Here is a 21,142-nt window from a genome sequence, read left to right as displayed (position 1 = left end):
ACGCTCGTACCGTGGAAGATGGGCAGGTCGCTTGTTTGGGATGCAACTTGTGTAGACACTTTAGCTGCATCCCACATTCAGGCGACCTCCTCTATGGCGGGTGCAGCGGCCATCAGCGCCGAACAGGCCAAGAGGCGCAAATATGAAAACCTCGATGGGAGCTTCGTATTCGTGCATTTTGGTGTGGAGACCTTGGGGCCGTGGGGCCCGGGGGCTCGAGCTCTTTTTGAAGAAATTGCGAAAAGAGTTATCGAGTCAACCGGGGACCCGAGAGCTGGCAGCTACCTTGGTCAAAGAATTAGTTTGGCCATCCAAAGGGGTAATGCTGCCAGCATCTTGGGTACAATGCCTCGCTGCGGTGGTCTCGACGAGGTTTTAGATTTAATTTAATTTATTTTAGTTTTAATTTAATGTTGTTTTTTTTAGATTTAAGTTTATAAAAAGTTGCCTATGTCAATTTCCTACCTTTGTATCAAACTTCATAATATATGTTTAAAGATTGTGTACAAGAGAATCGGCCCCATTATCAGCTGTCTAATAAATAAATTATTCTTTTATAAATCCCGTAAACTGGTAATGCGCGTGGCCGCTATTTTAGTGACGTCAGCATAAGACAGAAGTTTCGAGCTGATGGTATATTTTATTTGTACCTGGGTCTAGAAAACAAAACATTGCAAAACATAATTTTACGTTTTGTTACTGCTTTTCTGCTTTTCAATACTATAAAGAAATTATAATCTGGTGTAGAACAAGTTGTCTATGGTTATCTCTCAAACTTTTTATTGTCTGTGGTATATGCGTTTCGCTTCGCTCGAGCGGCTGGGTGCTTCGCGAGGGTGGCACGAAAAGAAAAATCGTAAAAAAACCAAATGGTTATTGTGTGAAATAAACTGTATTTGTTGTCGTTTGTGTTTATTATTACGTAAACTGTTGAATGGGACTACGTCGAGACGCCGGCGATAAATCATTCTATGTAAACAGGTCAGTGGTAATTTAATTTCTCAATGTCTTTATTTGGACGCCGGATCATCGTTCCAGAGGTATCATTTGGCTAAAATACGGCTTAGATTTCGTGGCTGTAGTGTTATTCCTTCGCCATATCGGTAGAAAACCCACGCTCATCGTTTTACAATCTTTTATTGACATCTTACGGACGTAAATATAACTTGATACGAACTACGACTTTCAATAAATTTAATAAAGTGTATACAGAGCTAAACCTATAGTTATTTAGTTATAATTTCAGCAATATTGCTATATACGTTTTAACGAATAAATCGGAAGCGATTATTCCATGATGCAAGTGGTTTTCGAGCAATATTACAGTGGTATTTTTTTCATTGTTTATTTAAGTAGGAACATACCAATACATAAGAAATGAAAGGAGTAAATAATGTATCAAGTACTTTCTACAGACGTCCTTGTATACAATACTAGACTTGATTGCATACAAGTAACTTTAGCTTTGTATCCAGATTTCTGAAATAATCAAATTGTGCTCATATCAGTCATTGACCTGTTTAGTTGACATAATTTTGTGCAATGACCTGGGATAAACTGTCTCAGAAAGAAAATACTGATTACCTCATTAAAAATTATTAGGAACCAACATATCAATATTATTATTATGTAGCTAGTTTCTGAACAAAAGTTCTTTGCTTTGTTCTTATGCGTTGATAAAAACCGGCCAAGTGCGAGTCAGGCTCGCGCGAGTGTTTCGTAGTACAGTCATATTTTTTCGACATTTTGCACGATAAATCAAAAACTATGATTCATATAAATAAATAATAATCTGTTTAGAATGACCTTTCATATGATACCCCACTTGATATAGTTATCTTACTTCGAAAGTTGAAAATACTAATTATTAGTTCATGACCACAATTTAATTTTTTATTACAATATTATTATTTAATTTCAAAATTCACGGTTTTCAGATTTTCCCCCTAAAGCCAGATGTAAGACCCACGTACTTGCCAAATTTCATGATTCTAGGTCAACGGGAAGTACCCTTTAGGTTTTTTGACAGACAGACAGACAGACAACAAAGTGATCCTATAAGGATTCAGTTTTTCCTTTTGAGGTACCGAACCCTAAAAAAATCCTGATTTATAACTATATCCTGACTATATCCTGATACTATATAACATGATAATATCCTAGGATATTGGGGCCGATTCTCTTGTACACAATCTCTAAACTAAATTAAATTAACAGGTCTAAATCTAGTGCTATCCTTTTCCGCAAGCAACATTATGAAAGGGATAGCAATAGATTTAGACGTGCCATTTTAGTTTAGTTTAGAGATTGTGTACAAAGGAATTAGCCCCATTATCATGTTATATAGAAAGGGTCAAAAGAATTCCATGACTAGTATTTATATTTAAATATTTATAATCTAAAATATTTACATTAAACTTTAGCTATAGAAAGTTCGGACTGGAGAGAAAGTAAAGTCAACTGTTTTATGTTTTAAGTTGACTGCATTATATTGCAATAAAATTTCTAACTAAAAGTACACAATATGTGAAAGTGTGTTTGTTGGTTTGTTCTTCAATCAAAGCCACTCTCATCATCATCACAATATACCCATTGCCGGCACACTACAGAGCAACAGAGCATGGGCCGCCTCTCAGAGTGAGAAGCGTTTTGGCCATAGTCTACCACGCTAAGCATTTGCGCATTGTTTTTGAGAGCATTATAGAGAGCTCTACGCAAAGTCAAAGTCAAAGTCAAATGATTTATTCAAAATAGGTAGGTAACTATTTTTGATGGTCAGATGTTGGATTTCTAAGATATAGTGGTGATAATTATTACGATGATAACTAAAGCTACGAGGGTTCCAAACGCGCCCAGCACGCCTAACATGCGCACCACGAGAAAATTTTGTTTTCGCATTTACTCGTCTTATTTGTATGAAAAAATACGAGATAATGCGTAGACAAAATTTTCTCGCGGGGCGCATGTTAGGCCCTCAGGTCTGAGAGAAGAAAGAGATTAAACCCGAACTTAGCAAAAACATCGTTCACAACTGGTGCAAAAGAAGTAAAAAAACTCAATATTAATGACTACGTAGTATGCGGAAGATCATCTTCGTTATCAGAGATTCCAAAAAACAATTAACTGCCCTCGATAGCCGGAACAATATAATTAAAAACTCCATAATATTTGAACCAACACAGAACAAAGGCACCTTAAAAATACTGTAGGTGTGGGAACATCATTTTTCGATTTCTAGATCCGTTAAAATATGATGTTTTAAAGTGCTAATTTTTATTAGAATCAAGTGTCACTCCCCTCTTTATTAGCCAAATGGTAGTATATAGGAACGTGAAAAATTCACAGCAGTAGTATATATAATCAATTTTAAAGGGAAACTATCATGGCTAAGTAGGGTTCACAGGTTAAGGAGTTAACATCTGTTTTTCGAGGTTAATTATTATTGTACGTAGATATTATGAGTTGCATATTAATGTATATTATAGTTTTATTGTATCTATTGTTTTTGTGATTGGTCGTAAATCGTAATCCTGTTCGTTTCATTTAGTTTACATTGATTTATTGTTATACTATCTGACCCAGCAATTTTTTGCCTACGGAACCCTACACTGCGCGTGGCCCGCCACGCACTTGGCCGGTTTTTAGGGTTCCGAGCCGAATGGCAAAAAACGGAACCCTTATAGATTCGTCATGTCTGTCTGTCCGTATGTCACAGCCACTTTTTTCCGAAACTAGAAGAGCTATACTGTTGAAACTTGGTAAGTAGATGTATTCTGTGAACCGCATTAAGATTTTTACACAAAAATAGAAAAAAAACAATAAATTTTGGGGTTCCCCATACTTAGAACTGAAACTCAAAATTTTTTTTTCATTAAACCCATACGTGTGGGGTATCTATGGATAGGTCTTCAAAAATTATATTGAGGTTTCTAATATCATTTCTTTCTAAACTGAATAGCTCGCGCGAGAGACACTTCCAAAGTGGTAAAATGTGTCCCCCCCCCTGTAACATTTAAAATAAGAGAATGATAAAACGAAAAAAAATATATGATGTACATTACCATGCAAACTTCAACCGAAAAATGGTTTGAACGAGATCTAGTAAGTAGTTTTTGATTTATTGTGCAAAATGTCGATAAAATCCTATTGTACTACGGAACCCTCAGTGGGCGAGTCTGATTCGCACTTGGCCGGTTTTTTTTGTTTATTGTACAATAAAGGGTTCTATTTCATTCATTGATTGATTCATACAAACAAAATGAAGGTTTTTTATTTTGCCTCAGTTTAATTTCCGTTCTAGGAATCGCAGTTTTACTAAAAACAAACCTTTATTGTCAACTAGCTAAACCTAAATGAGACTTATATATTAATTCGTATGGGCAGGGCTATTGAACAAACAAAATGGCACCGACTCAGTCGTGCTTTAGCACCAATGCAACCTCAGTGACGTCTGGATTTCAAACGAGTCGTTCATTAGTATCTAAGAGGTTGGCTCTGATTTATTTGGTTCCAAAACCGTGAAAAAAATTGTACGCTTGACCATATCTTGTCTCTGGTCCGTGTACAGTTTATAGTTTCCAAGAAAACAAGACAACTAAAAAGACAAGTAAAAAGTCTAAAAACAGACAATTAGTGGCGCCACCATGCGGAACGTGAAGGTTGCATGAAAAAGGTTCCTGAATATCTGCGCTTTACTTTTAGCAGGAAAACTTTTTACTGAGCTTTTTTGGAAAATGTATGCTTTATGTCTGTCTGTATGTATGTATGAGGTAGTTACAGTACGCGGCTGAAAGTAATGTACATCGACCTTTAGAAGGAGTTAGAAGATAGACCGACAAAACGTCATATAGGTAGGTATGAGTGACAGAGACAACGCTCTACAAAGCCGAAATGTAATTCTAAAGGCCGATGTACATTACTTTCGGACGCGTACTGTACGAGCTATCAACCTATAAGCTGTGGTAGCCTAATGGTTAGGACGTCCGCCTTCTAGTCGGAGGTCGGGGGTTCGATCCCGGGCATGCACCTCTAACTTTTCGGAGTTATGTGTGTTTTGAGTAATTAAATATCACATGCTTTAACGGTGAACGGGTGTGTCCCCCGCCTCACACCCCGATTGCCATCTCGATCTGTCCCGTACTATACTTAAATAGCGGTCGTTGTGTGAAGATCTCTTCTTGTGAAGAAGAAGATTCTTCAATGTGACTTCACAGAAATTATACAGTTTCGCGTAACTTATCTATTCGCAAGGGAAAATAAAACGAATGTGTTGGCAACCGCCGAGATTACAGGAATGCTACGTTCTTGGACATCGTGTGATTTCATAATCTAAATATATAAAAGGAAAAGTTGACTGACTGCCTGACTGACTGATCTATCAACGCACAGAGCAGCACGCATTTAGAATGCATAGATGAATACCTTTCATATGATACCCCACTTGATATAGTTACCTTATTTAGAAAATTAAAAATATTAATTATTAGTTCATGACCACAACTTTTTTTTGTGTGATCTAACCCCTAAATTCACGGTTTTCAGATTTTTTCCCCAAATGTCAGCTATAAGATGTACCTACCTGCCTTCTAGGTCAACGGGAAGTACCCTGTAGGTTTCTTGACAGACAGACAGACAGGTCCCTACTAAGGTCTAAGGACCAAATTGCGACACCCAAACTGGGTATCCATAATACTTTGTACATACTTAATATGATGTAGTTTATGGAAATGCAATAAATGAAAATTGAAATTGAAATTGACAGACAGACAGTTAGTTTCCTTTTGAGGTACGGAACCCTAAAAATGAAACGTTTCGTAGATAGGAGGAAACTAACAAACACACAACATCGATTCATTTTCCCTCACGTCAGATGAATCGGATCACTCATAAATAACGGTGATTGAATAACAATCGCTGGCAATGAAACAGGGTCGGCCGTGACCGCAAGGTCGCCGGTTCGAATCCAAACATGGATGTAATGTTCACTTGACAGGTATCACTTAGGTGCTTAGGGCGTGGACACATCACCACGGCGCGGCGCCATCACCGTGAAACGACACGAACGTCGTGCCGCGGCACGGTGCCGTGTGCGGTGCGCCGCGCCGGCTCACTGCAGCAACAATCAGTCCAAACGTGTACTCAAATTCGCAGTTTTTGTCTAGATATGGACCGCGAAAGACGTATTCTTCTCCTGTTATTGCTAAGACGACGTATGAAGAAAAAACAGAACCAAAGAAAATATTGGGCGTATCCGTCGTTTCACGGTTACGGCGCCGCACCGTTTCACGGTGGCGTCGCCGCGCCATGGTGATGTGTCCACGCCCTTAGGCCTTACAGTAACTTACATCATCCTTATCTATTCCTATTCCTATATCTTATCCTATTGATTACTTAAATTATAATGTACTATATTTGAAGCTATGATAACCTAGTGGTTAGGACGTCCGCCTTCTAATCGGAGGTCGGGGGTTCGATCCCGGGCACCCACCTCTACTTTTCGGAGTTATGTGCGTTTTAATTAATTAAATATCACTTGCTTTAACGGTGAAGGAAAATATCGTGAGGAAAGCTCTCTTTCTCTCTCAGTTCTCAAAGGTGTGTGAAGTCTACCAATCCGCACATGGCCGGCGTGGTAGACTATGGCCAAAACCCTTCACACTCTGAGAGGAGACCCGTGCTCTGTAGTGAGCCGGTGATGGGTTGATCATGATGATGATGATGATGATGATGATATTTTAATATTGCATGCCATTGTATGGCAGATTGTGACATGTACCTACTCAATAATTTATGTAACATCTTTTTTATACTGACAATTATGCAATAAATGAATAATTATTTTTATCTTCCCGTACGAAGGACATCATGTACCCAGTCGTATTTTTTCGACATTTTCCACGATAAATCAAAAACTATTATGCATATATAAAAGCGAAATACCACTCACTCACTGACTAATCACGAAATCTCAGGAAATATAAAGCCTAAGTACTTAGAATTTGGAAGGTAGCTTCCTTCTAGAACGTAGGTGTCAGCTAAGAAACGGTTTTGAGAAAATCCGCCTCTAAGGGGGTGAAATGGGGGGTGGAAGGTTATACGAAAGTGCTATGTTTTTGAAGTTACAGACGTGAAAATCGACATTTAGGGTTTCAAGGTTTAAATAATAAAAATCTATATAAGTCAGTTTGGAAAATTCCCCCTTTTAAGAGTGGTAAAATAGGGCGGAATTTTTTTATAGAAAAGTTTTAAATATTGTTATTTTAACTTGAAATCTGAAACGTAGGTTCTTTCTAGGGGGTAGGTATCAGATAAGAAAGAATTTAACTAAACCCGCGGGTTTGAAAAAACTATATCCACAGGAAGTTCTTAATATAGGCGAAGAGTCAGCGTGTCTCGTAGGAGACGTAGGTAAACTATACACGTCATCGAGGTGAATGAAGCTCATTAGATTGACATAATCCGACCCATTGGGCCGAGTGCCAAGCTCGAGGAACCCTAAAATATTCCAAACCGCGGTTTTCCCAAACTATTTTTATAAATACCCTACTTATCTATCTTGATTAGCCGGCCATCGGCTGTTTCTTGCCCTAACATACAGGGTGTAACCAGAAATCTGGCAAAAATGAACACAGGTAATAATTACTGATATGATACCACAAAAAAAAACCGGCCAAGTGCGACTCAGGCTTGCGCAACGAGAGTTCCGTACTACAGTCGTATTTTTTCGACATTTTGCACGATAATTCAAAAACTATGATGCATAAAAATAAATAAAAATCTGTTTTAGAACGCACAGGGCCCTTTCATATATACCCCACTTGATATTATCTTACTTCGAAAATTGAAAATACTAATTATTAGTTTCTGACCACAATTAAATTTTTTTGTGTGATATAACCACAAATTCACGGTTTTCAGATTTTTCCCCAAATGCCAGCTATGAAATTGGCCAATAGACTAGGGCCAAGACCCTTCTCATTCTGAGAAGGAGACCCGTGGTATGTAGTGAGCCGGCGATGGTTTGATTATGATGATGATGATGAAGTACATTAAAAGTGTTTTGTTTTTCGAGTAGGATATAAAAACCTCCATGTACTACCTTAGGATGTACCACCATGAATCTTTGCCTCTCTAATGAGATTTAAGAAAAAAAAAGTTAATCCGCGCTCAACAATAGGGCGCGAACAATCCTGCCTAATGGAGCGTAATTTGAAATTGGAACTGTCACAAAAACGCATCCTTCCTGCTTCCGCATTGGTCGCTTGTCTGTATAAATACTAGTGCTGTGGAATTTTGTGGTCAGTTGCGGGATGACTATCATCCCCTGAAGGTGTGTTAGGTTAAGGTTCTGTGTGTTTGGATTTGACCTCGCTTGTACGGATTAACGAAAAAATTGGTGAGTACTTTTACATAATACCTTTCAAGAAGAGTCGTTGGACCGTCGCGCCGTGCTAGAAGGTGACGAAGCGCTGGTCAATTCTAAGCTTCAACGTTTGGAACTTTTTTTTTAAAATAGACATAGCGAGCAAACGAGCAGGCGGGTCACCTGATCACTTAATAGTGATTACCGCCGCCCATGAACATTTGCAGCACCAGAGGAACCGCCGATGCATTGCCGGCCTTTTAGGAATTTGTTGGTCCGCCCCTTGAATAACCCCATGTTATAATCTAGTGGGAACACCGCCGATGGGAGTTGGTTCCACAGTTTGCACGTACGTGGAAAGAAGGATCTGGCGCAGCGGACGGTCGAAGTGCACCAGACACCCAGGTGGTGAGGGTGAAATTCCTTACGGTGGCGTAGAAAAAAGAGGGTACATCGGCGCAAAGTTGCCTGTCTATCGGTATTCTACTGGCTTTGTCTACAGGATATATTTCGGACAGTGTGCCCAAGAAAATTTGGACCTGTAGGCCGATTTCGTAAAACCTGCATCAATCATTATTACAATCTCAATTGTTGTGATTGGCTGAATTTGTGCTATTCTTGTTGCAACAATGCATTGCAGCCAATAGTGAGCGAGCGTTAACCAATCATAGGTGATTGCGATCGAAACATTGTAGCTGTCATTCTACCGCAATCGCGCAGCTGGTTTCTCCTTCACCTTTCTACTATCGTACCGCAAGGCATCGCCAAGGTCTGCTCCCGTACGAAGTCGAAATTCCACGTACGAAGACACCTTCTCGTTTTAATTAGAACTGCTAGTATATGGAACTCCCTTCCAGCATCAGTGTTCCCCTCCAATTTTAATGTGGGTACCTTCAAGTCAAGAGTGAATAGGCATCTTCTAGGCAAGCGCGCTCCATCTTAGGCTGCATCATCACTTGCCACCAGGGTCTGATTGCAGCCAAGCGCTAAGCCTTTGAATTAAAAAAGTTAATAGATATCTTCTAAGCAGCCCCCTCCATCTTATTCTGCATCACCATCTACTACTAAGTGTGATTTTTAACCGACTTACAAAAAGGAGGTGGTTCTCAATTCGGCCCATTTTTAGGGTTCCCGTACCTCAAAAGGAAAAACGGAACCCTTATAGGATCACTTTGTTGTCTGTCTGTCTGTCAAGAAACCTACAGGGTACTTCCCGTTGACCTAGAATCATGAAATTTGGCTGGTAGGTAGATCTTATAGCTGACATTTGGGGAAAAATCTGAAAACCGTGAATTTAGGGTTAGATCACACAAAAAAATTTAATTGTGGTCATGAACTAATAATTAGTATTTTCAACTTTCGAAGTGAGTGACTATATCAAGTGGGGTATCATATGAAAGGTCTTCACCTGTGCATTCTAAAACAGATTTTTATTTATTTTTATGCGTCATAGTTTTTGAATTATCGTGCAAAATGTCGAAAAAATACGACTGTAGTACGGAACCCTCATTGCGCGAGCCTGACTCGCACTTGGCCGGTTTTTTTAATGTATGTACGGTGAAGGAAAACATCGTGAGGAAACCTGCATGCCTGAGAGTTCTTCATAATGTTTGCGAAGGTGTATGAAGTATGCCGATCCGCATTGGGCTAGCGCAGATCATTTATTACTTAGAGCCTCAATAGCTCAACCGGTAAAGGAGTGGACTGAAAACCGAAAGGTCGACGGTTCAAACCCCGCCCGTTGCACTATTGTCGTACCTACTCCTAGCACAAGCCTGACGCTTAGTTGGAGAGGAAAGGGGAATATTAGTCATTTAACATGGCTAATATTCTTTAAAAAAAAAAAAAAAAATTAGTAGTGAGCGATGGGTGTGATTATGTAAACCAAGCTTTAACCTACCGCATACAAAACTTTACAGCCGTTTCAAATAACGCAATAGCGTCAAAACGATAATTTGCTGTCGTCAGTTTACAAGAACACCATGTAGGTACCTATCAGTACCCGTAGTACAAGATTTTACGTCTCACCAAACGAAACCAAATTCGAGAGTCGAAATACTTCCGCGTTACAGTAAACTGGATCTTAAATTCCTAGTTTTAAAGCTCAAGTTTGTCTACACTTCTACAGCCAGCGCTCCAAGCGGAAACATAGCGAAATTAAAATCAGTGGCATTGAATATTTGACTTCAATTCAAGGCTGTTTAGGTCCATTTTACTGTAACGCGGAAGTATTTCGACTCTCGAATTTGGTTTCGTTTGGTGAGACGTAAAATCTTGTACTACGGGTACAGGTTCATATTATAGTAACAAGAACCCTAGACACAAGAGACAAGTTGGAATGTTCACTACCTAGAAATCAAAGTCAAGTAATTCTGAGTTTTTAGGGTTCCGTACCTCAAAAGGAAAAACGGAACCCTTATAGGATCACTTTGTTGTCTGTCTGTCTGTCAAGAAACCTACGGGGTACTTCCCGTTGTCCTAGAATCATGAAATTTGGTAGGTAGGTGGGTCTTATAGCTGGCTTTAGGAGAAAAATCTGAAAACCGTAAATTTAGGGTTAGATCACACAAAAAAAATTAAATTATGGTCATGAACTAATAATTAGTATTTTCAATATTTGAAGTAAGATAACTATATCAAGTGGGGTATCATATGAAAGGGCTTTACCTGTGCATACTAAAACAGATTTTTATTTAGTTTTATGCATCATAGTTTTTGATTTATCGTGAAAAATGACGAAAAAATACGACTGTAGTACGGAACCCTCAGTGTGCGAGCCTGACTCGCACTTGGCCGGTTTTTTTGTAGGCTTCTCAGACCAAGGCGCGCTTAGAACCCGAGGGAATTAATTGTCACCATACAAATTCCATCAACATTACAACATCGTGAGGAAACCTGCATGCCTGAGAGTTCTCCATAATGTTCTCAAAGGTGTGTGAAGTCTACCAATCCGCACATGGCCAGCGTGGTTGACTATAGTCAAACCCCCTTCTCACTCTGAGAGGAGACCCGTGCACTGTAGTGAGCCGGCGATGGGTTGATCATGATGATGATGATGATACAAATTCCACAATTGACATTCAAATTACGTTGAACTGTTGCGCCGCCGGCGGCGTGATTGAAGGACAAACCAACAGATAAACCCACTTCCGCATTTATTTTATGGGTAACTAGCTGATGCCCGCGACTTCTTACGCGTGGACGTTCTTAAAAATCCTGTAGGAACTCTTAAATTTTCCGGGATAAAAAGTATCCTATGTCCTTCCCCAGGTTGCAAGCTACCTCTGTACCAAATTTCGTCAAAATCGGTTGAACGGTTGAGCCGTGAAAAGCTAGCAGACAGACAGACAGACAGACAGACAGACAGACACACTTTCGCATTTATAATATTAGTATGGATGATAGGTACTTAAATGTACAGATCTCGCCCATTTACAATTTCATTATAAGTATGGAATCAAGGCCGTGGTAAACAAATTAATTGCCATAAATAATTGTGTCCCATTGAAAAAGGCAATAAAAATAGGTCAATCGAATTCACAATGATATCGCTGTATACATTAGAATTAAGATATAAAATTCATAATGTATTGGCTGTGTGTTGATAAAAAAAATTGGCCTTCGGTAGGTACTACCGCCAGAAGCGACTATTTAAAACTGTGAAATAACTTATTTTTTTTGGATTTGGAATGTACAGGTACAACTCTTTCATATGACCCCCCACTTGGTCTAGTTATCTTACATTGAAAATTGAAAATACTAATTATTTGTTCATGAACACATTTTAAAAAATTGTGCTCATGAACTAATAATTAATATTTTCATATTTCGAAGTAAGATAACTATATCAAGTGGGGTATCATTTATGAAAGGGCTTCACCTGTGCATTCTAAAACAGATTTTTATTTATTTTTATGTATCATAGTGTTTGAATTATCCTGCAAAATGTCGAAAAAATACGACTGTAGTACGGAACCCTCATTGGAGGAATCGAACCCGAGACCTCCCAAGATCACAGTGCTTACCAGTGCGCCAGGGTCGGTCGTCAAAATTACAGAAATTAGCACAAGCAATTTTTTGGGTTCCGTCCACTGACCGTCCGTCCGTCTGTCTGTCCATCTGTCAGCAGGCTGTGATGGAGGCAGATAGGCAGGAGATACAGGCTGTATCTCGTGAACTGTAATAGAGAGTCTCACTGATGTGAGAGTTGAAATTGAAATTTTATTTGTGATGTAACCACAAATTCATGGTTTTCAGATTTATTCCTATACTTGTGCTAGAAGACCTACCTACCTGCCAAATTTCATGTTTCTGGGTCAACGGGAAGTACCCTACAGGTTTTCTTAACAGACACGACAGACGGACTGACAGACAACAAAGTGATCCTATAAGGGTTCCTTTTTCCTTTTGAGGTATGGAACCCTAAAAAAGTAGAGCTAGATTTACGAGCAAAGTAGCCTGCAAACTATTATGCTTGGAAAATTATTTCTATATTTATGTTGCCAAGGTGATACCAGTTTTTCTTAGTTTAGTTTTATGTGAAAAGTGACCAGTCGTGTACGTTTTAATTTTTAATTTATTATTTCTTAATTAACAGTTAACTACTAATATAAGTGTAATACATACTAATATTATAAATGCGAAAGTGTGTCTGTCTGTCTGCCTGCTAGCTTTTCACGGTCCAACAGTTTAACCGATTTTGATGAAATTTGGTACAGAGCTAACTTACATTCCGGGAAAGTACATAGGCTATTACTTCCCGGAAAATCAAAGAGTTTAAACGGGATTCAATAAACTTAAATCCACTCGGACGAAGTCGCGGGCATCATCTATTAATTTATATTTCAAAAGGTTTTAATTACATCGATTTTTAGGGTTCCGTACAAAAGAAAAAAGGAACGCTTAAAGAGGATCATTTCGTTGTATGTGTGTCTGTCTGTCCGTCTGTCGTGTCTGTCAAGAAAACCTATAGGGTACCTACTTACTTCCCGTTAACGTAGAATCATGGAATTTGGCAGTTAGACTATAGATTATACAATTTTTTTTTGGATTTGTACTTTTATAGTCGAGTTTCTTGCTGGTTCTTCTCGGTAGGAAAGGCATTCCGAACCAGTGGTAGATGCATCCGACTATTCGAAAGTACCTACTTGTAAAAGTTTATTTGAATGAAAAAGATTTTTATTTTATTTTTAGAGTTTCGTACCTCAAAAGGAAAAACGGAACCCTTATAGGATCACTTTGTTGTCTGTCTGTCTGTCAAGAAACCTACAGGGTACTTCCCGTTGACCTAGAATCATGAAGTTTGGCAGGTAGGTAGGGCTTATATCAGACATTAGGGGAAAAATCTGAAAACCGTGAATTTGTGGTTACATCACAAGAAAAAAAATTAAAATGTGTTTCGAACAAATATTGCTATTTTCGACATTCAAAGTAAGATTGCTATATCAAGTGGGGTATCATATGAAAGGGCTTTACATTCTAAAAAAGATTTTTATTTATTTTTATACATAATAGTTTTTGATTTATTGTACAAAATGTCGATGAAATACGATTGTAGTACGGAACCCTCAGTGGGCGAGTCTGAACTCGCACTTGGCCGGTTTTTTTATTTTTATAGTTTATCAAAGATCAAAGATTAACTGATAAAAATGACAGAAGTTACACAACACGACCTGAATGAAACGTGGTGACCTAAATAGAAAGTTTTTGATTACTATGTTGTAAACAAAACTTTAACTCAGTAGGTACATTGATAAGATAAAAATAAAAACTAATTTCACTTTAAAGCCTTAAGAGATTTCAAAAAAATTTGAATTGAAAATATTTTTTATTCAATTAAACTTTTACACGTAGGTACTTTTGAATAATCTTCAAATGCATCTACAACTGATTCGCAATGCATTTCCTACCGAGAGGAACCAACAAGATACTTCAAAATATACTAAGTTTTGAGTTACGAACAAATCAACTGTAGGTACTAACATGCGAAAACTCATGCTATTTATTTATTTGTTTATAGATAGATAGAAATACTTTATTGCATACAAAAAAATTACATAACACCACAAAAACAAAGAAACTAAAACTAAAAAAATTATTGTATGCAAAGGCGGCCTTATTGCTCACAGCAATCTCTACCAGGCAACCTTTGGTGAAAGGAGAAACTAGGTGTGTTTATTTTACTGAACCACTTTTAAGTTGATTTGTTGGTAACTCAAAACCACAAAACTCACCATATTTTGAGGTATCTTGCTGGTTCTTTGCGGTAGGAAAGGTATTTCGAACTGTCGGTAGATGCATTTGACGATTCAAAAGTAGGTACATACTTGTAAAAGTTTAATCGAATAAAACTATTTTGATTTGCTTTTTTTTAGGGTTCCGTACCTCAAAACGAAAAACGGAACCCTTATAGGATCACTTTGTTGTCTGTGTCTGGCTGTCTGTCTGTCAAGAAACCTACAGGGTACTTCCCGTTGACCTAGAATCATGAAATTTGGCAGGTAGGTACATCTTATAGCTGACATTTGGGGAAAAATCTGAAAACCGCGAATTTAGGGTTAGATCACACACAAAAAATTAAATTGTGGTCATGAACTAATAATTAGTATTTTCAACTTTCAAAGTGAGTGACTATATCAAGTGGGATACCTGTACATTCTAAAACAGATTTTTATTTATTTTTATGCATCATAGTTTTTGAATTATCGTGTAAAATGTCGAAAAAATACGACTGTAGTACGAAACCCTCATTGCACGAGCCTGACTCGCACTTGGCCGGTTTTGTGAGTTAAAGGGCTTTAAAGTGAAATTAGTTAAGTGAACTAAAATAAGTCTTATAAATATAATCTAGGTAGGTACATGTTATGTGTCGATGTCAAACATTATATTCATGTTACCGGCCTCAAATAACGATATGTGACCTCGATAGGTTGGCTTCGGTTTTCCTTACCTGTACTGTATGTGAATAACATATTAATGCAGAGGTTCTAATTGGCAGGAAAGCATGCATTTCCTCTCAGAGGCAAAAGAACTATTGGCATGTGGCGTTTTGTTAGATTCGTATATTTTTAGTTAGGTATTAGATAGTTACTACATAATGTCTCTTCTCTTCTCAGGCCTGGGCGCGTTTGGAACCCTCGTAGCTTTAGTTATCACCACTATATCATCATCTTACTTAACCAATAAACCTAAGATGAAAGTTCGTCATACCATAAAAGAGAAAATAGAATTTAACAGTAATAGTTTATTTCTTACACCTACCGACTCAAATGAAGTAGTTAAAATCATAAAATCTCTACGGCAAAGTTACGCCGTAGGAACTGATGGCATCAGAACAGATATCGTTAAAGAAGTTGTTAAAAAAATTAGTGTCCCCTTAAGTTATCTAATTAATAAGTCATTTGAACTGGGAAGTTTTCCAAATAAGTTAAAAGAAACTGTAGTTAATCCAATATTTAAAAAGGGGGAAAAGTCTGAAATGAATAATTATAGACCAATAGCTCTAATTACTATATTTTCAAAAATTTTCGAAAAAGCTATGTACTCAAGATTAATTAACTTCATTGTAAATTCAAAAGTTCTAAAAAAAGAGCAATTTGGATTTCAAAAAAATAGCTCCACAACTAAGGCATGTTTCAATCTAACCAAATTAATCACTGAAAGTATAAATGATAAAATACCAATAGTTACTATATTTCTAGACATGAGTAAGGCATTCGATTTTGTTAATCACGACATACTGCTTTCTAAATTAGATAAATATGGAATACGAGGAATCGCCAATGCTTGGTTCCAAAGCTATCTTAGGAACCGAATGCAGTGTACAAAAATTACTAAAATAATAAACGGCGAAAAGTTAATCGCTCAATCTTCTTTTATTGCTAACTGTTCTGGAGTTCCACAAGGAAGTATCTTAGGACCTATTTTATTTTTACTTTACATAAATGACCTGCCAAACGTTACCCAGCATCATTGCTTATTATTTGCCGATGACACTACCTTAATTATTAAATGCAAAGATGAAAAATTGTTTCAATCAGATATAAATCAGACGTTTACGGAAGTAGTTCACTGGCTCGAAAATAATAATCTACAAATTAATATTGAAAAAACTAAATTTGTTGCGTTCAGAACTACAAAAGCTAGGGAAATACCTATAACCATTCAATATAATAATTCAATCATTGAAGAAGTCAACACAATTAAATTCTTAGGCATTACATTAGACCGTCACTGCACCTGGAAACAACACATTAATGACCTATGCAATAGAGTAGAAAAGTTTGTGTATGCATTAAAAAGACTTAGGCAAGTGTCAAGTAAAGAAGCGGTGCTATGCGCGTATTATGGATATGTGTCGTCTGTACTCAGTTACGGAATTGTTGTCTGGGGAAACTCAGTAGATGCACATAGAATTTTTAAAGTCCAAAAAAAATGCATTCGTGCTATATGTAACGCTCACTTTCTGGACAGCTGTAAGCCCATGTTCAAAGAACTTAAGATATTACCACTACCTTGTATCTACATTAAGGAAGTCTGTATCTTCGTCAAAAAGAATCCCGAATACTTTGAAACTCATGGCCAGGTTCTACAAAGAGTAACAAGGCATAAAGATAGACTGCTTGTACCCAGAATCAAACTAACTTTGTATAAACAAAATGCATTTTGTATGGCGATTCAAATATTCAATAATCTAATGAAAGAAATGACACTTCCTAAATTTAAACGGAAGCTACACGAGTGGTTATTATTTCATTGTTTTTACTCGGTTAATGACTTCTTAAATTTCAAATGATTATTTGGCGGATAAAGTGTTTGTTGTTAACAATTACTAATCTAAGTACTATAACTAATAATAATTTTAATGATAGCATGTTGACATACTTTTTTCCACTTTTGATGTCTGTTTACACAATATTTTATTAATTTTAATGATTGACATTTTGTAATCGCAATATTTTATTTTGTTTCGTACTCAATATTCTCCTTTAAAATACTAATTATTGATGACTTATTTAAATTAGGTATATATTGTTGACATTTATTGTACCTACTTAATAACATTGCATGCCATACTTGGTAATACACTGTTTCCAAAAAAATATTGTAACACCACTACACGTGTATTTTTTGCAATAAAAAATTATGAATTATGAAATTATGAATTACAAATGCAACAACCGACTATCAAAAAGTGTAATGTATTACCTATTTTGAATAAACTTTTTTGACTTTGGCTTTGGCCGCGGCTTCACCCGCGTGGATCTAGGGGTACTGGGAACTCTAAATTGTTGAGATAAAAAATATCCTATGTATGTCCTCCAGAGTGCTAGTGCAAATTTAGTTAAACTCGATTCAGCGATTATGCAGATAGACACACTTGTAATTAAAAACCGGTCAAGTGCGAGTCGTATTAGCACGCGAAGGGTTCCGTACCATCGTAGTAGCACTGCATTTTAATTTAAAAATTCTTGCCGTCCTTTTTTTAGAAACACTAAAAATTAAATATGCAGTTAGCTTAATTTTAGCTCATAGAAAGACACCAGAATCGACAACTTTGTGTCACTTATTTCTGTTCCTTTTTTCCTCTTCAACTACAGGGTAAAGGAATATCAGAATTCTGATGAGGCTATTTTCCCGATAGTGATTATAATTAAATGTATTACTTATTTGCTACTATCGAGTATGATTTATCTTTTAAATTATTTTACCCTTTCGACCTCCACAATGTTTAGTCAAGCGTTCTATTTTAATAATTATTTATTGTTATTAACATTATCTTATCCATATTTTATTACTTGGGTCTTGCAAACAACTATGACGGTGATATTGTGTGAGAATTAACATTTCCACGAGCAGTAAATTAATACCACGTGTTCATATTTGAATGGGCTTAAAACCAAAAAGTCTAAATGTCACTTCTATGCTGCATAGTCTTTGCCATGTAACGCCAACTTGTTGTTAGTTGACATTTAAACAAATGCTTAAAACAAGCGATTAAAATTAAAATAAAACAGTTTAAAAAATAGTTTAAAGTTTTTTACTTCTGTTGGCACTTCGCACTGACAGCCAATTTTTTATAAATTCAACAAATTAATATGTAGACAATAGACAAATATAAGGAGTTTATAAATCATGCGTCATATCTACAACATAACATCTGAACATACTCTTTGACACGTAAATCTCATATAGTGACGTCGGAGTTATAACGCCCGCTTATCTTTACCGATAACAAAACCACGAGTAGAATAATAAACCAACGACTCTATGCACTAGATGTATCACTCTGAACAAAAATCGTCGTGTTCTATTTTATGAATCTATCTAAATTAGTATGACTCTGGCCATCAAATTATAAGCAAAAGCGAGCTACAGTTATAGCCCGCTAAAATTGTTGTTCGGAAATCGGAATGTCTCTACTCTTTGCCACGTAGCTAGAGTGAGGGAACTCTCGGTTTGATCCTGAATCGACGATATGTCAAATATTAGACTATGGTGACGTAAAATCAAAGAAAAATAGGGCTGATTTAAGGCTACCTGCGTCAAATGTACTTACATTGCAAATTGTCGATGCCTCGGCATTTTGTTAGAAGTTCCCTAACCCTCGCGAACTGTGACGTAACGCTCGCGTCGTTAGTTACGTCGTCATAAGAGCCCTCAACATTCCGATAATACAAAACGTGTCTAATAGTAAACTAAATAATATGACTTGAAAATAGGTATAAAACCAGGAAATTAATCATGTGTCACCTCTATCCAACATACTCATTGCCGCGTAACGCTCGCGTCGTTACCTACGTCGTTACGGCCACATATCCGTGGCAAAGTAAAACCACGTGGTAACTAACCTAATTTATTAATTCCGTGAGCGAAGTATTAAACGAAACAATAAACAGTGCGTCATTTCTGCTCAACCACGTGTTAAGTAAGTATAAAACGAGAAAATAAACCACGCGTCACCTCTATAAAGCATACTCTTTGCCACGTAACGCTCGCGTCGTTACCTACGTCGTTACGGCCACATATCCGTGGCAAAGTAAAACCACGTGGTAACTAACCTAATTTATTAATTCCATGATCGAAATGATCGAAGTATTAAACGAAACAATAAACAGTGCGTCATTTCTGCTCAACCACGTGTTAAGTAGGTATAAAACGAGAAAATAAACCACGCGTCACCTCTATAAAGCATACTCTTTGCCACGTAACGCTCGCGTCGTTAGACGACGTAACGGCCGCTTATCGCAGCCGATAGCTTATCGTTCCGTTTCGTTCTCGCTGCGCGTGCGCCTCGCCGCGTTCTAATTTTAAACCGGCTTCGGCGAAGCGGTGCCAGCTCGTGTCGGTGAGTGGAAACTCTTTTTATTACTTACATATTTACGTTTACATGGTTTTTTATTAATGATTTTGTCGTGTCCGTTTTGTTTTAGTCTGTGGGCTTTTATTTGTCTTGAATTTTGTTCTGTGTAAACTGTTAGTTTAGAAATTGATAAAATAAATTGTTATTTTAGAACAGACTAGCGACCCGCCCCGGCTTCGCACGGGTGCAATGTAGATAATAATGTGGTGTCAGTGAGGAGTGATTAATAAATAATAATCAATACTTCCATACCAATTTGTAAATGCGACAGTGTGTCTGTCTATCTGCTAGCTTTTCACGGCCCATCTGTTCAACCAATTTTGATGATTTTCGATGGAAGCTTGATTTCTTCCGACATTTTGTTCAAATATCGTCATATTTCAACAAATTAACACAAACCAATATTAAACTATACCTACAAACCTTCCTCTTGAATCACTCTGTCTATTGGTGCAAACCGCATTAATATCCGTTGCGTAGTTTAGAAGATCTACGCGTTCATACATACATACATACATACAGACAGCTGGAGGCGACTTTATTTTATACTATGTAGAGATTTGGAAATTGATAAAATAAATTGTTATTTTAGTATGATATGACGAAATAATACGTGCGTGTCGATCGATATGGTAAAGTTATTGATTCGGGGTTTACTTAATTATGTTAATATGTCATGTACATATTTAAGTGGTTACGGATAATGTTAAAGTTGAATATAACGCAGGATGAGACATTCCTACTATCATCATCATGATCAACCCATCACCGGCTCACTACAGAGCACGGGTCTCCTCTCAGAGTGAGAAGGGTTTTGGCCATAGTTTACCACGCTGGCCATGTGCGGACTGGTAGACTTCACACACTTTGTGAACATTATGGAGAACTCTAAGGCTGGCAGGTTTCCTCACGATGTTTTCCTTCACCGTTAAAGCAAGTGATATTTAATTAATTAGAACGCACATAACTCCAAAAAGGTAGAGGTGCGTGCCCGGGATCGAACCCCCGACCTCCGATTAGAAGGCAATAGCCCGCTGCCAGACAGACGGACGGATGGACAGACGGACAGCGGAGGCTTAATAAGATTTGTTCCATTGGCAACCTCTCGGTTGCGGAACCCTAATAATAGAGTTGATTCATTTGTTTCGAAATCACTTTGTAGGTAGGTATTTGTTTACATGAACTTTTTGGCATAAGACATTAAAATATCTATGCAATGATCTTTATTCAATGATATGTAATATTTACGTTTACCTAATAACCCGTATTGCAATGGAATTAGATTCATTATTGAAAGGCAATTATGTGCATTTAAAAACATAATCCTTTTTGTGCAAGAATTAAATGTCATATTTCGCTGCACCTGTTTTTAGTGCACGGCGTTTTATTAAACCTCCTATAGATGTGCCAACAAGTCG

At 37.3% G+C, this 21,142-nt stretch overlaps 1 protein-coding gene across 2 annotated transcripts in view; it reads left to right on the top strand.

Annotated features, from left to right (window-relative positions):
• The first annotated feature begins 802 nt into the window (after positions 1–802).
• foi (solute carrier family 39 fear-of-intimacy) overlaps positions 803–21,142 on the top strand; it is a 47,125-nt gene continuing 26,785 nt past the window's right edge. The window contains exon 1 of one of the 2 annotated variants that reach the window (XM_034982580.2): positions 803–981. The gene's annotated coding sequence lies outside the window, so the exon portion shown is untranslated. Of the gene's footprint in view, positions 982–8,307; positions 8,396–21,142 lie in introns of those variants that run through there. The other variant, XM_034982581.2, reaches the window with a different exon arrangement.

This window comes from Maniola hyperantus, chromosome 27, assembly GCF_902806685.2.
Source record: "Maniola hyperantus chromosome 27, iAphHyp1.2, whole genome shotgun sequence".
NCBI classification, from domain to species: domain Eukaryota; kingdom Metazoa; phylum Arthropoda; class Insecta; order Lepidoptera; family Nymphalidae; genus Maniola; species Maniola hyperantus.
Note: the sequence above shows the minus strand (reverse complement) of the source record. Positions and strands in the feature narration are given on the sequence as shown.